This window comes from Aotus nancymaae, unplaced genomic scaffold, assembly GCF_030222135.1.
Source record: "Aotus nancymaae isolate 86718 unplaced genomic scaffold, 86718_ANA_hifiasm-v0.15.2.pri h1tg000012l, whole genome shotgun sequence".
NCBI lineage: Eukaryota > Metazoa > Chordata > Mammalia > Primates > Aotidae > Aotus > Aotus nancymaae.
The window spans coordinates 7,674,391-7,690,852 of NW_026988423.1; the positions used below are offsets into that span (position 1 = coordinate 7,674,391).

At 38.6% G+C, this 16,462-nt stretch overlaps 1 long non-coding RNA gene across 2 annotated transcripts in view; it reads left to right on the forward strand.

The window, feature by feature from the left end:
- Window positions 1–16,462, forward strand: part of LOC105719249 (uncharacterized) — a 287,306-nt gene that overhangs the window by 176,639 nt on the left and 94,205 nt on the right. The window contains exon 1 of one of the 2 annotated variants that reach the window (XR_010342392.1): window positions 2,416–2,584. The exons of the other annotated variant lie outside the window; for it this stretch is intronic. This is a non-coding gene — a long non-coding RNA (uncharacterized LOC105719249). Of the gene's footprint in view, window positions 1–2,415; window positions 2,585–16,462 lie in introns of those variants that run through there. 2 annotated transcript variants of the gene reach the window in all.

Consider the following 16,462-nt stretch of genomic DNA (forward strand, 5'->3'; position numbering starts at 1 on the left):
ACCACTAATAAAACCATCAGATCTCCTGAAAACTCACTCACTATCATGAGAACAGCATGGGGGAAGCTGCCCCCATGTGCCAGTCATCTTCCTCCCTCGACACGTGGGCAGTACAATTCAAGATGAAATTTGGGTGGGGACGCAGAGCTAAACCGTATCAGTCCTTCAAAGTTGTCCTGGGTCGGAGCATGGTTGAAGGGCTTTATTGCCCCTACGTGGACTAATCCTTGAATATAGTCTGCTCTGGGTAGGGGATACAGCCTGGGGAGAGGTAAATTCTCTTCAGTTGAGCCAATACAAAACAAGAGGAAATAAATTCTTTAGTCCAGGGTGGGGAACCTCTAGACGTTGTACCATAGCATCCACAAATACTATGAGCTCGGTGGATTGGACTCCGTTATTACTCTGTGTAGTCACTAGGGAGACTACCTCGTTTCTTAAGAATGCACTAGGCTTCAGCCAGGGGCACAAATCCAGCCTTTCCATTGAGCTTTGAGGGCAGTAAAAACAACAACAAAATCCTTTAATTTGGATCCAGGTAGGCGGAGCCTTTCTTTCTTAGAGATAGCTGTGAAGGAAGCATACTGGAAGCTATCAGTCAACTTAAACATTTTCTATCTGGGAAAGAGCAATGCAAGGAAGACAGAAGGGAGCTGGGTCATACGATCCCAGAACCATCGGCCACAATTTCTGTGAGGGAGGACAGGGCAGAACTCAACAAATCTTCAATTGAGAACTGAATTGAAAGTAAATTTTGGTAACAACGACTTAAAAATAATTTGATTCTAGCTTTTTAGGTTTATTGCTCATTAGTGCCCATTATTACATTTAATGTTTCTGCTCAAAGAATATAAAAGGATTTTAAATATTGAATTCTGCAAAAGCAATTGTTTCAAAATGTTGAGACAGAGGATTTTAGTAGAATTAAGAAGTCACTAAACATAAAGATTTGCATTTTTAGATAAGAAAAATGATGAATAAAGGGCAACGTGGGTAGCAGTGGTTTCAAAGAAGCACATATAAATAAAAACAACTTGTCTTAAACCACATAATCACAGTAATTCATGAGCACACAATGAAACAACCACAGAAGTTCCTGCTCAGTGTTCGCAGCAAATAAAAAGATATTTTGCGTTCATTAAGGTTCTTAAATAATTTTATTTTAATCTTTAACAATCAGAGTGCTAGATCTCTCTATTCTGTATTTCTGAAGTACTTATGTCAATCAAGGTCTTAAGACCTATGTAATGGTTAAATAAAACCTCAATTTTGTTTTATAAACCTTTGCCCTAAAAATGTTTAAACAAATTTCAAGGAAACAATTCACTAGTTATGTTTTATTTATAATTAACCAGAGCTAAATAAAGGCAGCATTCCATTTTGAGGAGGAATTATTGGTGTATTTGAGACACAGTTGATGTTTTCGTAAAAGATAATAGTATTAGCAAACTCTTTCCAGGAACATCTACTGTTTGGATAAATCAGTTTATGTATTGTGATGGGAAATTTTAATTAAGTTATTTATCTTTTTGATTATTTATATATATGCAAGATAGTTAGGAACTATAGCTGTGTGATCTTGAGTAAGTTATTTAACTTTTATAAACTTTAGTTTTTTATTTATGAAGTGAGGATATTAACATCTATATTGAGTTGTGTGAATTAAATGAGAAAATGTGTGTAAATGATTGACACAATGCTTGGAAAGTGAAAAGTACTGAATAAATGATTGTTATTATTATATAGCATCATATATTATGTGTACATATATAACACAATATTTTAATATCTTATATAGTCATTATTGTAGTCCTAGGCTATAATTTATCTGCAAAGCGTTTCTCAACATCATTCCCTTTTGACTTGAACTCCTTCAAACATGCTTAGAACTGTGGAGCAGATGGGTACAGCTTAATGAGTGGTTATAAGAGTACTCTGGTTTTCTTCTCTTTCATAATTTTATCCTTCCCAATCTTTAAAACATATCCTAAATTTATCTCCTCTACCCCTGCCCAGCCACCCACTCCACAATTAAAAGGCATTGTCTTTAAGGACACAGGGCTCACTGTGGATTTTTCCCTCCCTCCCTCCCTCCCTTCCTTCCTTCTTTTCCCCGTTACCCTCACAGCCCCTGGAACATTTCTTAGGAGGTTTTTGCCAGCAAAAGTTGAGTAAATGGCTGAATGAAAGTTTACAAATATCCCAGTTACTTATTCACTTAACAAAGGGCCACATGCCTGGAACCAGTGCTGTCATAGTAAACATTGCCCCAGCCCTGTCCAGCTCACTAGCTGATCAGACAGTCATACAAAAGTGCAATTACAAAACAGGGGGCAAGGGCAGAGATAGGATGTCATTGTTATGGAATTATTGGGACCAAGACTTCCAGAGCATGGGTGAATGGGCAGCCCTGAAGCAAGCGAAGGAAAAGTGGCACATCAGGAAGTAGGTCAGATGAGGTGGCCTGGTTTGTGCAAGAACACGACAAACCAGTGTTCCTGAAGCCTAAAGGGGAAGGTGAGACCAGGCAGAGGCAGCTGGCAGGGCCAGGTCACACTGAGGGCCCGGACTTGAGATTGTGGAGGTGAGAGATAAGCATTGAGGGGTTTTGACCTTTCTTGCATTTTTCACTTTTACTTCTTGATTTTTTTCCTGTTTGTGTTGACTTCCTCCTATTGCCTCCAGTGTTAAGAATAGAATCATAGCTCTGCCTGAAAATGTATATTCCTGAGAAATTGGAGTCCACAGGGAACAGAAAGAAGCTATTGTGTATTTATTTCTCCTCCTGCCTCTAGGGCTGAGTTTACTGTGCACTACTGGGCTTTCCCTGGGCGCATGTGGGTTTCTTTTGGGTTCAGAGCTTATTTTCACTTTTAAAATTATCTGTAATCAACTTTATTTTTCTCTACTCAAGTTAAAAGTTTCTAGATTTTATTCTCATGTTTCATATTCCTTGTTGCTGTTTTAAAAGAAAATTTCTGACTGGTAAGTATTATTCTATTATTAAAGTGAGAAAAACAATTATTCAAAAACAATTATTGTAATAAACAATTATAATATTTATTATAAAAGTGGCTTCTTCAATTGCTACTGCAATAACAAAGACCTTGGACTTTAGCTAAAGTTATGTATATGAACTCAATGAATTATTTTTTCTTTATTCTTGGAGATTGAATTTAAGGGAAATTTAATCTTAGTGCTTTCATTCCTCATTTCCTCATTGCCGTTGGCTTTGTTTTCCCTCAGAACTGATTGTCATATATCTATAAATTATAGCCTTTGCCTGTAACTTCTTTTCACCGTTTTGTTTCTTTTATTTCTTTTTTAAATTTTTAATTAACTTATTTTTTGAGACAGAGTTTCACTCTTGTTGCCCAGGTTGGAGTGCAATGGCACAATCTTGGCTCACTGCAACCTTCGCTTCCTGGATTCAGGTGATTCTCCTGCCTCAGCCTCCAGAGTAGCTGAGATTACAGGCACCTGCCACCACACCTGGCTAATTTTTGTATTTTAGTAGAGATGTGGTTTCACTATGTTGGTGAAACCCATCCACCCACCTTGGCCTCCCAAAGTGCTGGGATTACAGGCATAAGCCCCTGCACTCGGCCTTTTATTTCTTAAAATAGGTATTTCTGGTTTTTTGGAACATTGAATTTTTTAAAAAGCATTATTGTATGTGTAATTTAAAATTCAGTTTCCCTCTCTGTCACCCATAAATTTTATTAAAAAAGGAATAAGTAAAAAGTGAAATGAGAAAGAAAGGGCACTGTGAGTAATTTATATTTAATGTGGTTTCATATATTAAAATATCTGATTTTAATTAGGAAAGCAAACTCAGCTGTGCTTTCAGACTATTAAGGAATACTATTTTTTTTCCCCTCCAGAATTTAATAATCGATTTAAGATCATGGGATGTAGCTTCTTTATCTTCAAATAACCAGTTGGCTTTAGTGTCTTTTGGTAGGAAGAGCAGAGGTTAGGGTCATCTATAGGCAAATAAGGATGATCACCTTGTGGGGTTTTCAAGTTCCAAGGTCAGGCTGGCAGTGCTGGGCATGACCTAACTGCCTGTGGAGCTAAAATGATCTGAAGCATTTCCATATGTTGCATCCCCAAGGCCATCATCACTAAAGCTAGTCAAAGCCATTCTGCACTTCTACAGACCAGCCTGAAAAAGTGGCAAATTGTCTCTTTATAATTTCTTTCTTTCTCCTTGGTGTTCATTTTACCCGATTTCATCTGAATGAAGTGGCGGTGGCAGTGGTGAGCTCTACCTCCTAGGGGCTGACTTTTCCTGGGGTATTTAGTATCTTCTGACCCTTTTGGTCCCTTGAATGGTGAGGACATGCTCTGGCTTATCCTGCAAAATAATCTGACAGGTAGGCTGGTGGCCAGTACTGAGTTACACTCCAACTTCTGGGCTCAGAGCCTTGCTCTTTCTCTTATTTGGCGTTATCAGCTACTGTCGTCTTTTTTTTAATGTTGTTTTTTTGTCTCCTCAAGGCTAGCTTGATACAGTGTTATATTTTGATATGAAAGATAACCAGATATGACAGTACCACAAAGGACAATGCTTAAGATTTGCAGTGGGTGTATTTTTCCCTGTCTCAAGAATTATTAGGTATTTATTTCTTTTATTTGGGCTATTCATTATATGTCTGTCCCCCAAACTAGATTATGAGTTTTCTGAAGGCAGAAAGCATATTTCACTCACCTTTGATTCCCCATTCCCATAAGATCTAATATGAATTGTGGAGAGGAGTTTAGCAAATACTCGTATCAACAGAATTATAGCAGTAGCACAAATATTGACCTGGAACCAGAATCATGTTCTGAATGTAGAAGTACGTACTTCATTTTTCTTTCTTGAGAACGCAGAATCTTTTTTAAAATGCTAATTTGCAGTTTGAAGCTGTTTAGATTAAAAAAAATACAAGAAGCAGCAGCAAAAAAGACCAAGTAGACACTTTTGAATGCTATAATTACATATAAGGCTTGTTTTTATTATAGTTCTTCAGGCTTAATCATGCTTTTGAGTCCATGAAATGTCATAGAAACACAAGACTGAGAAGGCCTCAAAAGATCTCTTACTCTCTGTCTCTAAAGAGACGTAAGTTTAAACTTCTGCAAGCACTTGCTTACCCTATAGTTTTCTTTTAAAATATCCAAGAAAGGAAGGACACATAGAGGTCCAAACCATTTTTAAATAAACACTATTTTATTTAAGCCTTTTTCACTTACGGTTTAACCATCAGATATGCCATTTTATTTCAATTCTTTCTTTTCTTGGCACTTTTGGGAGATTTCTTTCTCTGATCTCTTTTTTCTGGAAAAACTTTATTGTGTATATTTGAGGTTTACAATACGGTATTATGGGATATGTGTAGATAGTAAAATACCCATAGCAAAGTAGATTCACATATCTATCTTTTAACAGTTACTTCTTGTGTGACAAGAACAGCTGAAATCTACTTATTTAACCAAAATTCCCAATACAATAACATTTTATTTTTTATTTATAATAATAATAATTATTTTTTTTGAGATGGAGTCACGCTCTTGTTGGCTGGGCTGCAGTGCAATGGTGATCTCGGCTCACCACAACCTCCACCTCCTGGTTCAAGTGATTCTCCTGCCTCAGCCTCCCGAGTAAATAGGATTACAGGTGCCCGCCACCACACCTGGCTAATTTTTTTTGTATTTTTAGTAGAGATGGGGTTTTACCATGTTGGCCAAGCTGGTCTCAAACTCCTGACTTAAGGTGATCCACCTGCCTTGGCCTCCTGAAGTGCTGGGATTACAGATGTGAGCCACCGTGCCCGGCCACAATTTTATTAACTGTAGTTCTCATATTGTACCTTAGATCGCTAGACCTGTTCATCCTACATATCTGCTATTTGTTTATCCTTTGACCTACATCTCCCAATTTCCTACCTTGCTACTCTCATGGTAACTACTATTTTATTTTCTATCACTGTGTATTTGAGGTTTTTTTAAAATTCCACACATAAGTGAGATCATGCAATATTTTTCTATTTCTGGCTTATTTCACTTAGCATAACGTCTGTCTTCCTGGTCCATTCATGTTGTGGCAAGTGTCAGGATCTCCGTTTTAAAGCCTGAATAATATTCCACTATACACACACACACACACACACACACACACACACACACACACACACACACATACCCACCCCACATTTTCTTTATCCACTAGTCCATCAATGGACTTTTGGATTATTTCCATATCTTGGATATTAATAATGCATCAGTGAACATGGGAGTGCAGATATCTTTATGAAGTTGCGATTTTGTCTCCTTTGGGGATATACCTAAAAGAGGAATTTCTGGGTCTTACGGTATTCTATTTTTAATTATTTTTGGAACTTCCATACTGTTTTCCATAGTGGCTGTACCAATCTACCTTTCCAACAACTTTGTACAATGGTTCCCTTCACTGCATATCCTTGTCAACATTTGTTATTTCTTGACTTTTTGATAATAGTCATCCAAACAGGTGCGAGGGGATAGCTCAATGTGGTTTTAATTTGCATTTCCCTGATAGTTAGTGATGTTGAGAACCTTTTCATATACCTGTCGGCTATTTTTTATGTCTTTTTTGTGGAGAAGTATCTGGTCAGGTCCTTTGCCCATTTTAAAGATCAGATTATTTGCTTTTCTGCTATTAAGTTGTAAGAGTTCTTTATAAATTTTGGATATTAAGCCCTTCTCAGATATTTGGTTTGCAATAATTTTTAGATATAGTCCTACTTATTTATTTGTTTTTGTAACATAAGCTTTTGGTGTGTTTAAAAATAAATCATCACCAAGACCACCGTTGAGAAGGTTTTCTTCTATGTTATCTTCTAGGAATTTTATAATTTCAGGTCTTACATTTTAGGTCTCATAACCATTTGGAGTTGCTTTTTTATATGGTGTAGGCTAAGGGTCTAATTTTATTCTTTTGCATTGTAAATCCAATTTTCTTATTGAAGAAACTGTCTGTTCCCCATTCTGTCCTCTTAATGCCGTCATCAAAACTTAGTTGACCATATGTATTTAGATTTATTTCTGGGCTCTCTATCCTTCTCCATTGGCCTATGTTTCTGCTTCTATGCCAGCACTATACTTTTTTGCTTTCCTTTATCTATTTATTTTTTTATGAGACTAGGTCTCACTGTCACTCAGGCTGGAGTGCAGTGGCACGAACATGTGATCCTTCCACCTCAGCCTCCTGAGTAGCTGAGACCACAGGCACATGCCACCACACCCGGTTAATTTTTGTATTTCTTGTAGAGACGAGGTTATGCCGTGTTGCCCAGGCCAGTCTCAAACTGTGAGGTAAAGCAATCCTCCTGCCTCGACCTCCCAATGTACTGGGATTACAGGTGTGAGCTACCACACCCAGCACTTTTTTGCTTACTATTGCTTTGCAATATAATTATAAACTGGGAAGTATAATACCTCCAGCTTTGTTTTTCTTTCTTAGTACTGCTTTGGCTATTGGAATTTGTGTGTGTGTCTCTGTGTGTGTGTGTGTGTTTGTGTGTGTGTGTGGTTCCGTACGAATCTTAGGATTTATTTTTTAATTTCTGTAAAAAAAACCATTGGAATTTTGGTAGGGATTGCGTTAAATCTGGGCATTGCTTTGGGCAATACAGACATTAATCTGGTTTCTTTTCTGCTTGCATAAATCTTTTGACTTTTCTTTTTCTCTTTTCAAAGAGAACTTTAATCTCCTCACCTTTCTGCTATGCAGAGCAATTTAACAGACAACACTTGTTTCTTGAGCATGCATTGGCAGGATATGGGATGAGTCTCACTCTTGACCAGTAGTTGTTAATCAAGGTATTTATTCCAGGACAAATACGGTACTTTCCCTAACAGGGATTTTGGTGAATGAGATTTTTCATCTCATTACATTTTCACGTATTCTTTTAAATAAATGATTCCCTTCGTTTGTTCTTTCAACATAGTGCTTAATTTCCAGAAATACAATCTTGTTTCCTCTCTATTTGGTTCTCTGCTCAGGTCAACACCTATCATCTAGTTTTAGACCCACAGCTGATTACATGGTTCTAAAAAAAAGCCAGACTGCTCCAGATTGCAGCATTTATAGGTTGTTGAAAGTGCTGGTGACTCAGTTCCTGGCGTTTGCCAAACACCACCACTGGCAACACAAGCTATGTTTTGCCGTCGTCTTCATTATTATTGTCATCATCATCCTCATCATCTTTTGCTTTCCATCAGATTTCTAGGTTTCCCATTCTTTCTACTCATTTTGTTCTACTAGGGGGTTGTTCTTTATCTCTACTCTTTAAAAGAATTCTAAGGGTTAAAATTATGTATATGGTAGTTGCCTGACAGATTCATTTTGGCTGTTTCAAGGCATATTGATCATATGAAAACTGATCATTTGTTTGTGGACTTCCTGTCCTGCTGTCTTAAGAAAGACTTTTGAAAAATGTGATGATAGAAGCACCGTGCGGCCTGCTAAGGGACCCACGGTGTGGTCTGAATGTGCCCTCCCCAAATTCATGTGTTGTAACTTAATTGCCAATGTGATAGTACTAAGAGGTGGGACTATAAGTTATGAGGGCAGAGCCTTCGTGAATGGGATTAGCATGTTTATAAAAGAGGTGTGAGGAAACTGGTCACACCTTCTGCCATGTGAGGATGCAGCAAGAGGTGCCATCTGGGAGGTAGAGAACAGTTCTCACCATACACTAAATTTACTGGTGCCTTCACCTTGGACTTTCCAGCCTCCAGAACTGTGAGAAAATAGATTTGGCATGGCCACTTTCCCCTTCCAACTCATCCATCAAGGGAGTAGGTGACACTGTGTTATGACTGCGGAGCTTTCTCCCTACAAAGGAAACACCAGGAATGAAGAAGCAATCATTTCCCCCTAATGGGCCTTTGCGTCTTTTTTTTATTTGTTCATTTGTTGTCTTTTCAACTTTTATTTTAGGTTCAGGGGGTACATGTGCAAATTGTTACATGGGTAAACTGCATGTTGCAGGGGTTTGGTGTACAAATAATTTTGTCACCCAGGTAGTCAACATAGCACTTGATAGGTAGTGTAAATCCTCACCCTTCTCCTACCTTCTACGCTCAAGAAGACCTTGGTGTCAGTTGTTCTCTTGTTTGTGTTCATGTGTACTGAATGTTTAGCTTCCACTTATAAGTGAGAATATACAGTATTTGCTTTTCTGTTGCTGCTTTAATTCACTTAGGATAATGGCCTCCAGCTGCATCCATGGTGCTGCACAGGACATGATCTCATTTGTTTTTTATGGCTGTACAGTATTCTATTGTGTATAAGTACCACACTTTCTTAGTCCTGTTCACCGTTGATGGACATCTAGGTTGATTCCATGTCTTTGCTATTGTGAATAGTACTGCAATGGATGTACATGTGCATGTGTCCTTATGGTAAAACAATTGATATTCCTGTGGGTATATACCAGTAATGGAACTGCAAGATCAGATGGTAGTTCTATTTTAAGTTCTTTGAGAAATGTCCAAATGGCTTTCCATTGGCTGAACTAACTTATATTCCCACCAGCAGTATATAAGCTTTCCCTTTTCTCCATGGCCTGACCAGCATCTGTTATTTTTTGATGTTTTAGTAATAGCCATTTGGACTGATGTGAGGTGGTATTTCATTGTGGTTTTGATTTGCATTTCTCTAGTGATTACTGATGTTAAGCATTTTTTCATATACTTGTTGGCAGCATGTATGTATTTTGAGATGTGTCCTTTGCCTATTTTTAATGGAGTTATTTGTTTTTTGCTTGTTAGTTCTGAATACTAGACTTTTAGTTCCTTATAGATTCTGGATATTAGACATTTGTCAGATATGTAGTGTGCAAATACTTTTGCCCATTTTGTAGGTTGTCTCTTTACTCTGTTGATAGTTTCTTTTGCTGTGCAGAAACTCTTTAGTTTAATTAGGTTGTCCCACTTGTCAATTTGTGTTTCTGTTGCAATTATTTTTGGAGTCTTCATCATGAAATCTTTGCCAGGACCAATGGCCAGAATGGTGTTTCCTAAGGTTTCTTTTAGGATTTTTATAGATTTAGGTTTTACATTTATGCCTTTGATGCATCTTGAGTTGATTTTTGTTTATAGTGAAAGGAAGGGGTCCAGTTTCTATCTTCTGCATATGGCTAGCCACTTATCCCAGCACCATTTATTGAATAGGGAGTCCTTTCCCCATTGCTTCTTATTCTTGGCTTTGTCAAAGATAAGATGGTTATAGGTGTGCAGCTTTATTTCTAGTTTCTCTAATCTGTTCCATTGGTCTAGTTGTCTTTTATTTTATTTTAATTAATTTTTTACAAGTACCACACTATTTTAGTTACTGTAGCGTTGTAGCGTAGTTTTAAGTCATATAGTGTGATGTCTCCAGCTTTATACTTTTAGCTTAAGATTTCTCTGGCTGTTTGGGATCTTTCTTGGTTCACAGTTATTTTTAGAATAGTTCTTTTTCTAATTCTGTGAAGAAGAATGTCTTTGGTAGTTTGATAGAAATAGCATTGAATCTGTAAATTGCTTTGGGTAGTATGACCATTTTAATGATATTGATTCTTCTTATCCATGAGCATGGAATGTTTTTCCATTGGTTTGTGTCATTTCTGCTTTCTTTCAGCAGTGTTTTAAAATTCTCATTGTAGAGATCTTTTACCTCCCTGGTTAACTGTATTCCTAGGTATTTTATTCTTTTTGCGGCTGTTGTGAATGAGATTATTCTTGATTTGGCTCTCAGCTTGGATGTTATTGGTGTATAAAAATGCTACTGATTTTTGTGTATTGGTCTTGTATCCTGAAACTTTGCCTAAGTTATTTATCTGATCTAGGAGACTTGGGTAGAGATTAGGGGATTCTCTAGGTAAAGAATCATATAATTAGCAAAGAAAGACAGTCTGACTTCCTGTCTTTCTATTTGGATGTCTATTGGCTATCTATCCTCCTCATGGGAGGAGATAAGCAGGCTTTCACAAGGCCCTTGCCTCAATCACAACCTCCAATCCTGTGGCTTTGATCCTGGGACTATTGAGAGGCAATGTGAATTTTCATCTCTACAAGGTTCTGAAATAAATTGGAAATGTACATTAATTAAACTAATTTTAAGTACTTTCTACATCCAAAGCTAAGAAAATCCATTCCTTATTCTATTTCCCATCCTAAATTACCCACTGTACTCCCAATTGTGGCTTATCTGAAAATAGTTTCCCAAGAGGAGAAACCCTCCAGTGGATATTCCACCCTTGGTTTAGGCAATAGTGTGTCCTCTTATTATTACAATTCACCAACAATTCTGAACAATGTTAACGATTAAAAACACTCTTCACCATGGAGAGGACACCTCTTACTGCTTTGCTCTTCTATTAGTCACTGTTGTCAGAAGTTCTACAGTGAGATCCAGTGATATAAAATGCTTGAAAATGAAGTGCATGGTGACCCGGTAGTAATAAAAGGGCTGACAGGATAGAAATGTTCCACATTTATAAGCCTCCTCCCATCATCAAATTCCCAGAGAGAAATTAAGGCCTGAGGATTAAATCCCCTTGCAAGCTAAAGTTAAAAAACATGAAAGTCTCCGGGAATTGAACCCCCTCAGTAATTTAAATGCTCCTACTCTTGTGAGTTAAAAATCTAAAGAAATGAAAGTGCCCTCCTCAGTTTCTTTTTCTGCTCAGTCTCAGGAAGAGCGTGGGGTAGGCTCCTGTGGCAGCTGTATCTTGGGATTCCTCATGCTGGCAGGAGTATGGGTCCTTCAGGGACTCCAGAATTGTTCTGAAGCAACAACTTTGGTGTTTCATTTTAATATGCTGCACACATTTGTCAGTACTGGCCATATTCACCAAATTAAAAAAAAAAATCAATTCTCAGGCTCTAGAGCAGTTATCTCAGGGACCGTTATTTCCCTAGAACTCAGTATTTCATGTTACCAAATACTCCAAGGTTCCTGAGTGAAAATAGAAAAAAGGTAGCCTTCTTTGTTTTAATGTCTATAAGATACAAGAAGGTCAATGTCAAGCTTCCAGAATCCTCCTAACAATGTATGCTGTGAGCCAAAGCTGAATAAGGAGAAATCTCCAAGACAAACTATTATGACCTTTTGTATCTAACATATCTTGGAGGAATATTCACCTGTACGTCCATTCTCCTTTCCAGTAAAATATCATTTGAAATATTGCTGTCTTTTTAAAAAGTAGAAATTTGCAATGGGAGCGGTTCCAATCTCTGGGACTTATAAGAAGCCTTTCTTTGTCATCTGCTGTATACAAAAATCCCTGCATTCCATTTCCCCATTATGTTTCTGCCCCTCCCCTGCCAACACCCAGTGTTAATATAAGTGTAGGCTCTATCTTGTGTTCATAGATAGAATCTGTCTTATGAGAAAGTGCTCTTAGTTTTCTGCCAAGTAGTGATTCCACTCCCTCTAGCTATGAAGTGGTTTAGGTTAAGGGGAAGGTTTCTTCCTCATAAGAAATTAACCAAATGAGGTACCACTGAATGAGGATGATTCTTGAGTTCATGTACAAGACTTACTAGTTCAAACTTAGACCTTGTTGCAGTTTTCCCCTTGGGAATGTAGAATGGAAGTTGAGACAGCCAACATAGAACATCTTATGTTGGCTGGACACAAATAATATAAAGCTAGTATGGATATATGAAGCTAGTGTGATATAAATGATGATAAATGATATAAAGTTAGTGTGGATATATATGAATCTCCCTATTGCTCTGTAGTGCCCATGAGTTTACCTTCCTTTCAACTTAAAAAAAATACCAAATGTTGTGCTATAACTAATGTCTCAGAGGCTTATAGGAATAAAGACTTGTGTTTCCCTTTAACTGGATCCTTGCCTCAGATGTTCCTATTGACTCAGGCTTCCCAGCATATTCCAAGGTATCTGCAGAGGTCCTGCTGCCCACACAGGTATGTTACATGTAGTTAAAGTTTGAACTGCTTTTGCCAGTACTAAGATGCTGCCTGTGCCTACCTGGGCCTGTAAGTTTGCTGAGGACAGAGCAATCAGTTTTCTTCCCAGTTTCTGGGTGAACTTCCTCCACTGCAGTCCTCTTGCCTCCACCAAATATTCTTTCTGCAGATTTTGCTGAGACCCGAGGTCTTTAGTGTCTTTGCTGAGGCTTAGTGGCTTTCAATGGACATTTCTCTGAAACTACCCATGGGTCAGGTTCTGCCTCTGGAATTAGCCTCCTTAAACTATAATCATCCTCAAAAGTTACAATGCTGTGCAGCTAAGACTTAAGTCTTTTGTTCAGGTTGTAGCAGTTAAAAGCCAACTACCCAGAAAGGAACTTCTGCTTCCAAATTCATCAATTAGTGAGAAAATGGGCAGATCAGAAGTATTAAAGGTGTAGGGTATAGGAACTCCTCCCCATAGAAAGAAATAGCAGGGGTGGTGAAGAAGCTACCTTTTTTTTTTTGAGACGGAGTTTTGCTCTTGTTGCCCAGAGGCTGGAGTGCAATGGCGTGGTCTCAGCTCACCATAATCTCTGCTTCCTGGGTTCAAGCGATTCTCCTGCCTCAGCCTCCCAAGTAGCTAGGATTACAGGCATGTGCCTCCATGCCCAGCTAATATTTTTGTATTTTAGTTGAGACAGGGTTTCTCCATGTTGGTCAGTGTGTTCTCAATCTCACGACCTCAGGTGATCCGCCTTCTTCGGCCTCCGAAATTTCTGGGATTACAAGTGTGAGCCACCATACCCGGCCTTAGAAGCGACCCATTTAGCAGATGTGGCTGCTATCAAAGAAAAATAATTTTAAAAACTGAATGATGTCTAGAATCTTCTGAGAAGCATTTGGGAAACACAGACTTCTGAGCCTGATAGTAGAAAAGGAAAATCCTAAATTGTACTGTAGCTTCATATTCCTTTCCAGTGGCTGCTGTAACAACTTCTCACAAACCTGGTTGATTAAAATAACTAAAATTTATTCTCTTATAATTCTGAAGACCATAAATCTGACATCAGTTTCACTGAACTAAAATCAAAGTGTCAGCAGGAACATGCTCCCTCTAGAGGCTCTAGAGGAGAATTCATTTCTTGCCTCTTGTACCTTCTGCTGGCTGCTGGCATTCCTTGGCTTGTGGCCACATCATTGCAATCTCTGCCTCGGTGCACACATTGACTTTTCCCTTCTGTATGTGTCAAACATTTCTCTGCCTCTCTCTTATGTGGACCCCTATGATTTGATTTTATGCCCATGTTTGTAATCCAGGATTATCTCTTCATCTCAAGATCTTAATTCAATTGCATCTACAAAAACTCTTTTTTTGTGTGAGACAGAGTCTCATTTTGTTGCCGGGTGTCAGGCTGGAATGCAGTGGCACGACCTCGGCTCACTGCAACCTCTGCCTCCCGGGTTCAAGGAATTCTTCTGCCACAGCCTCCCGAGTAGCTGGGACTACAGGTGCGTGCCACCACGCCCAGCTAATGTTTGTATTTTTAGTAGAGACGGGGTTTCACCGTGTTGGTCAGGATGGTCTTGATCTCTTGACCTCGTTATCTGCCCGTCTTGGCTTCCCAAAGTGCTGGGATTACAGGCATGAGCCAATGTGCCCGGCCTACAAAAACTCTTTCTTTTAATTGCATTTTAGGTTTTGGGGTACATGTGAAGAACATGCAACATTGTTGCATAGGTACATACATGGCAGTGTGATTTGCTGCCTTCCTCCCCATCACCTGTATCTGGCATTTCTCCCCATGTTATCTCTCCCCAACTCCCCACCCCCCACTGTCCCTCCCCTATTTCCCCCGACAAACCCCAGTGTGTGATGCTCCCCTCCCTGTGTCCATGTGTTCTCATTGTTCAACACCCACCTATGAGTGATGACATTAGGTGTTTGGTTTTCTGTTCTTGTGTCAGTTTGCTGAGAATGATGGTTTCCAGAGTTATCCATGTCCGTATGAAGGACACAAACTCATTGTTTTTTATGGCTGTGTAGTATTCCATGGTGTATATATGCCACATTTTCTTTATCCAGTCTATTGTTGATGGACATTTGGGTTGGTTACAGGTCTTTGGTATTGTAAACAGTGCTGCAATGAACATACATGTGCATGTGTCTTTATAATAGAACAATTTACAATTCTTTGGGTATATACCCAGTAGTGGGATTGCTGGTTCAAATGGAATTTCTATATCTAAGTCCTTGAGGAATTGCCACACTGTCTTCCACAATGGTTGCACTAATTTGCACTCCCACCAACAGTGTAAAAGTGTTCCTATTTCTCCACATCCTCTCCAGCATCTGTTGTCTCCAGATTTTTTAATGATCGCCATTCTAACTGGCGTGAGATGGTATCACAATGTAGTTTTGATTTGCATTTCTCTAATGACCAGTGATGATGAGCATTTTTTCATATGTTTGTTGGCCTCATCTATGTCTTCTTTTGTAAAGTGTCTGTTCATATCCTTTGCCCACTTTTGAATGGGCTTATTTGTTTTTTTCTTGTAAATCTGTTTTAGTTCTTTGTAAATTCTAGATATTAGCCCTTTGTCAGATGGGTAGACTACAAAAATTTTTTCCCATTCTGTTGGTTGCCAATTCACTCTAATGACTGTTTCTTTTGCTGTGCAGAAACTGTGGAGTTTGATTAGGTCCCATTTGTCTATTTTGGCTTTTGTTGCCAATGCTTTTGGTGTTTTGGTCATGAAGTCCTTGCCTATGCCTACGTCCTGAATGGTTTTGCCTAGATTTTCTTCTAGGGTTTTTATGGTGTTAGGTCTTATGTTTAAGTCTTTAATCCATCTAGAGTTAAGTTTAGTGTAAGGTGTCAGGAAGGGGTCCAGTTTCTGCTTTCTGTGCATGGCTGGCCAGTTTTCCCAGCACCATTTATTAAACAGGGAATTCTTTCCCAATTGCTTGTTTTTGTCAGGTTTGTCAAAGATCGGATGGTTGTAGATGTGTTGTGTTGCCTCCGAGGCCTCTGTTCTGTTCCATTGGTCTATATCTCTGTTTTGGTACCAGTACCATGCTGTTTTGATTACTGTAGCCTTGTAGTATAGTTTGAAGTCCAGTAGTGTGATGCCTCCTGCTTTGTTCTTTTTGCTTAGAATTGACTTGGCTATGCGGGCTCTCTTTGGGTTCCATGTGAAGTTTAAGGTGGTTTTTTTCCAGTTCTCTGAAGAAGGTCATTGGTAGCTTGATGGGCATAGCGTTGAATCTGTAAATTACTTTGGGCAATACGGCCTTTTTCACAATATTGATTCTTCCTAACCATGAACATGGAATGTTTCTCCATCTGTTTGTGTCCTCTCTTATTTCATTGAGCAGTGATTTGTAGTTCTCCTTGAAGAGGTCCTTTACTTTCCTTGTTAGTCGTATTCCTAGGTATTTTATTGTCTTTGTAGCAATTGTGAATGGCAGTTCGTTCTTGATTTGGCTCTCTTTAAGTCTGTTTTTGGTGTATAGGAATGCTT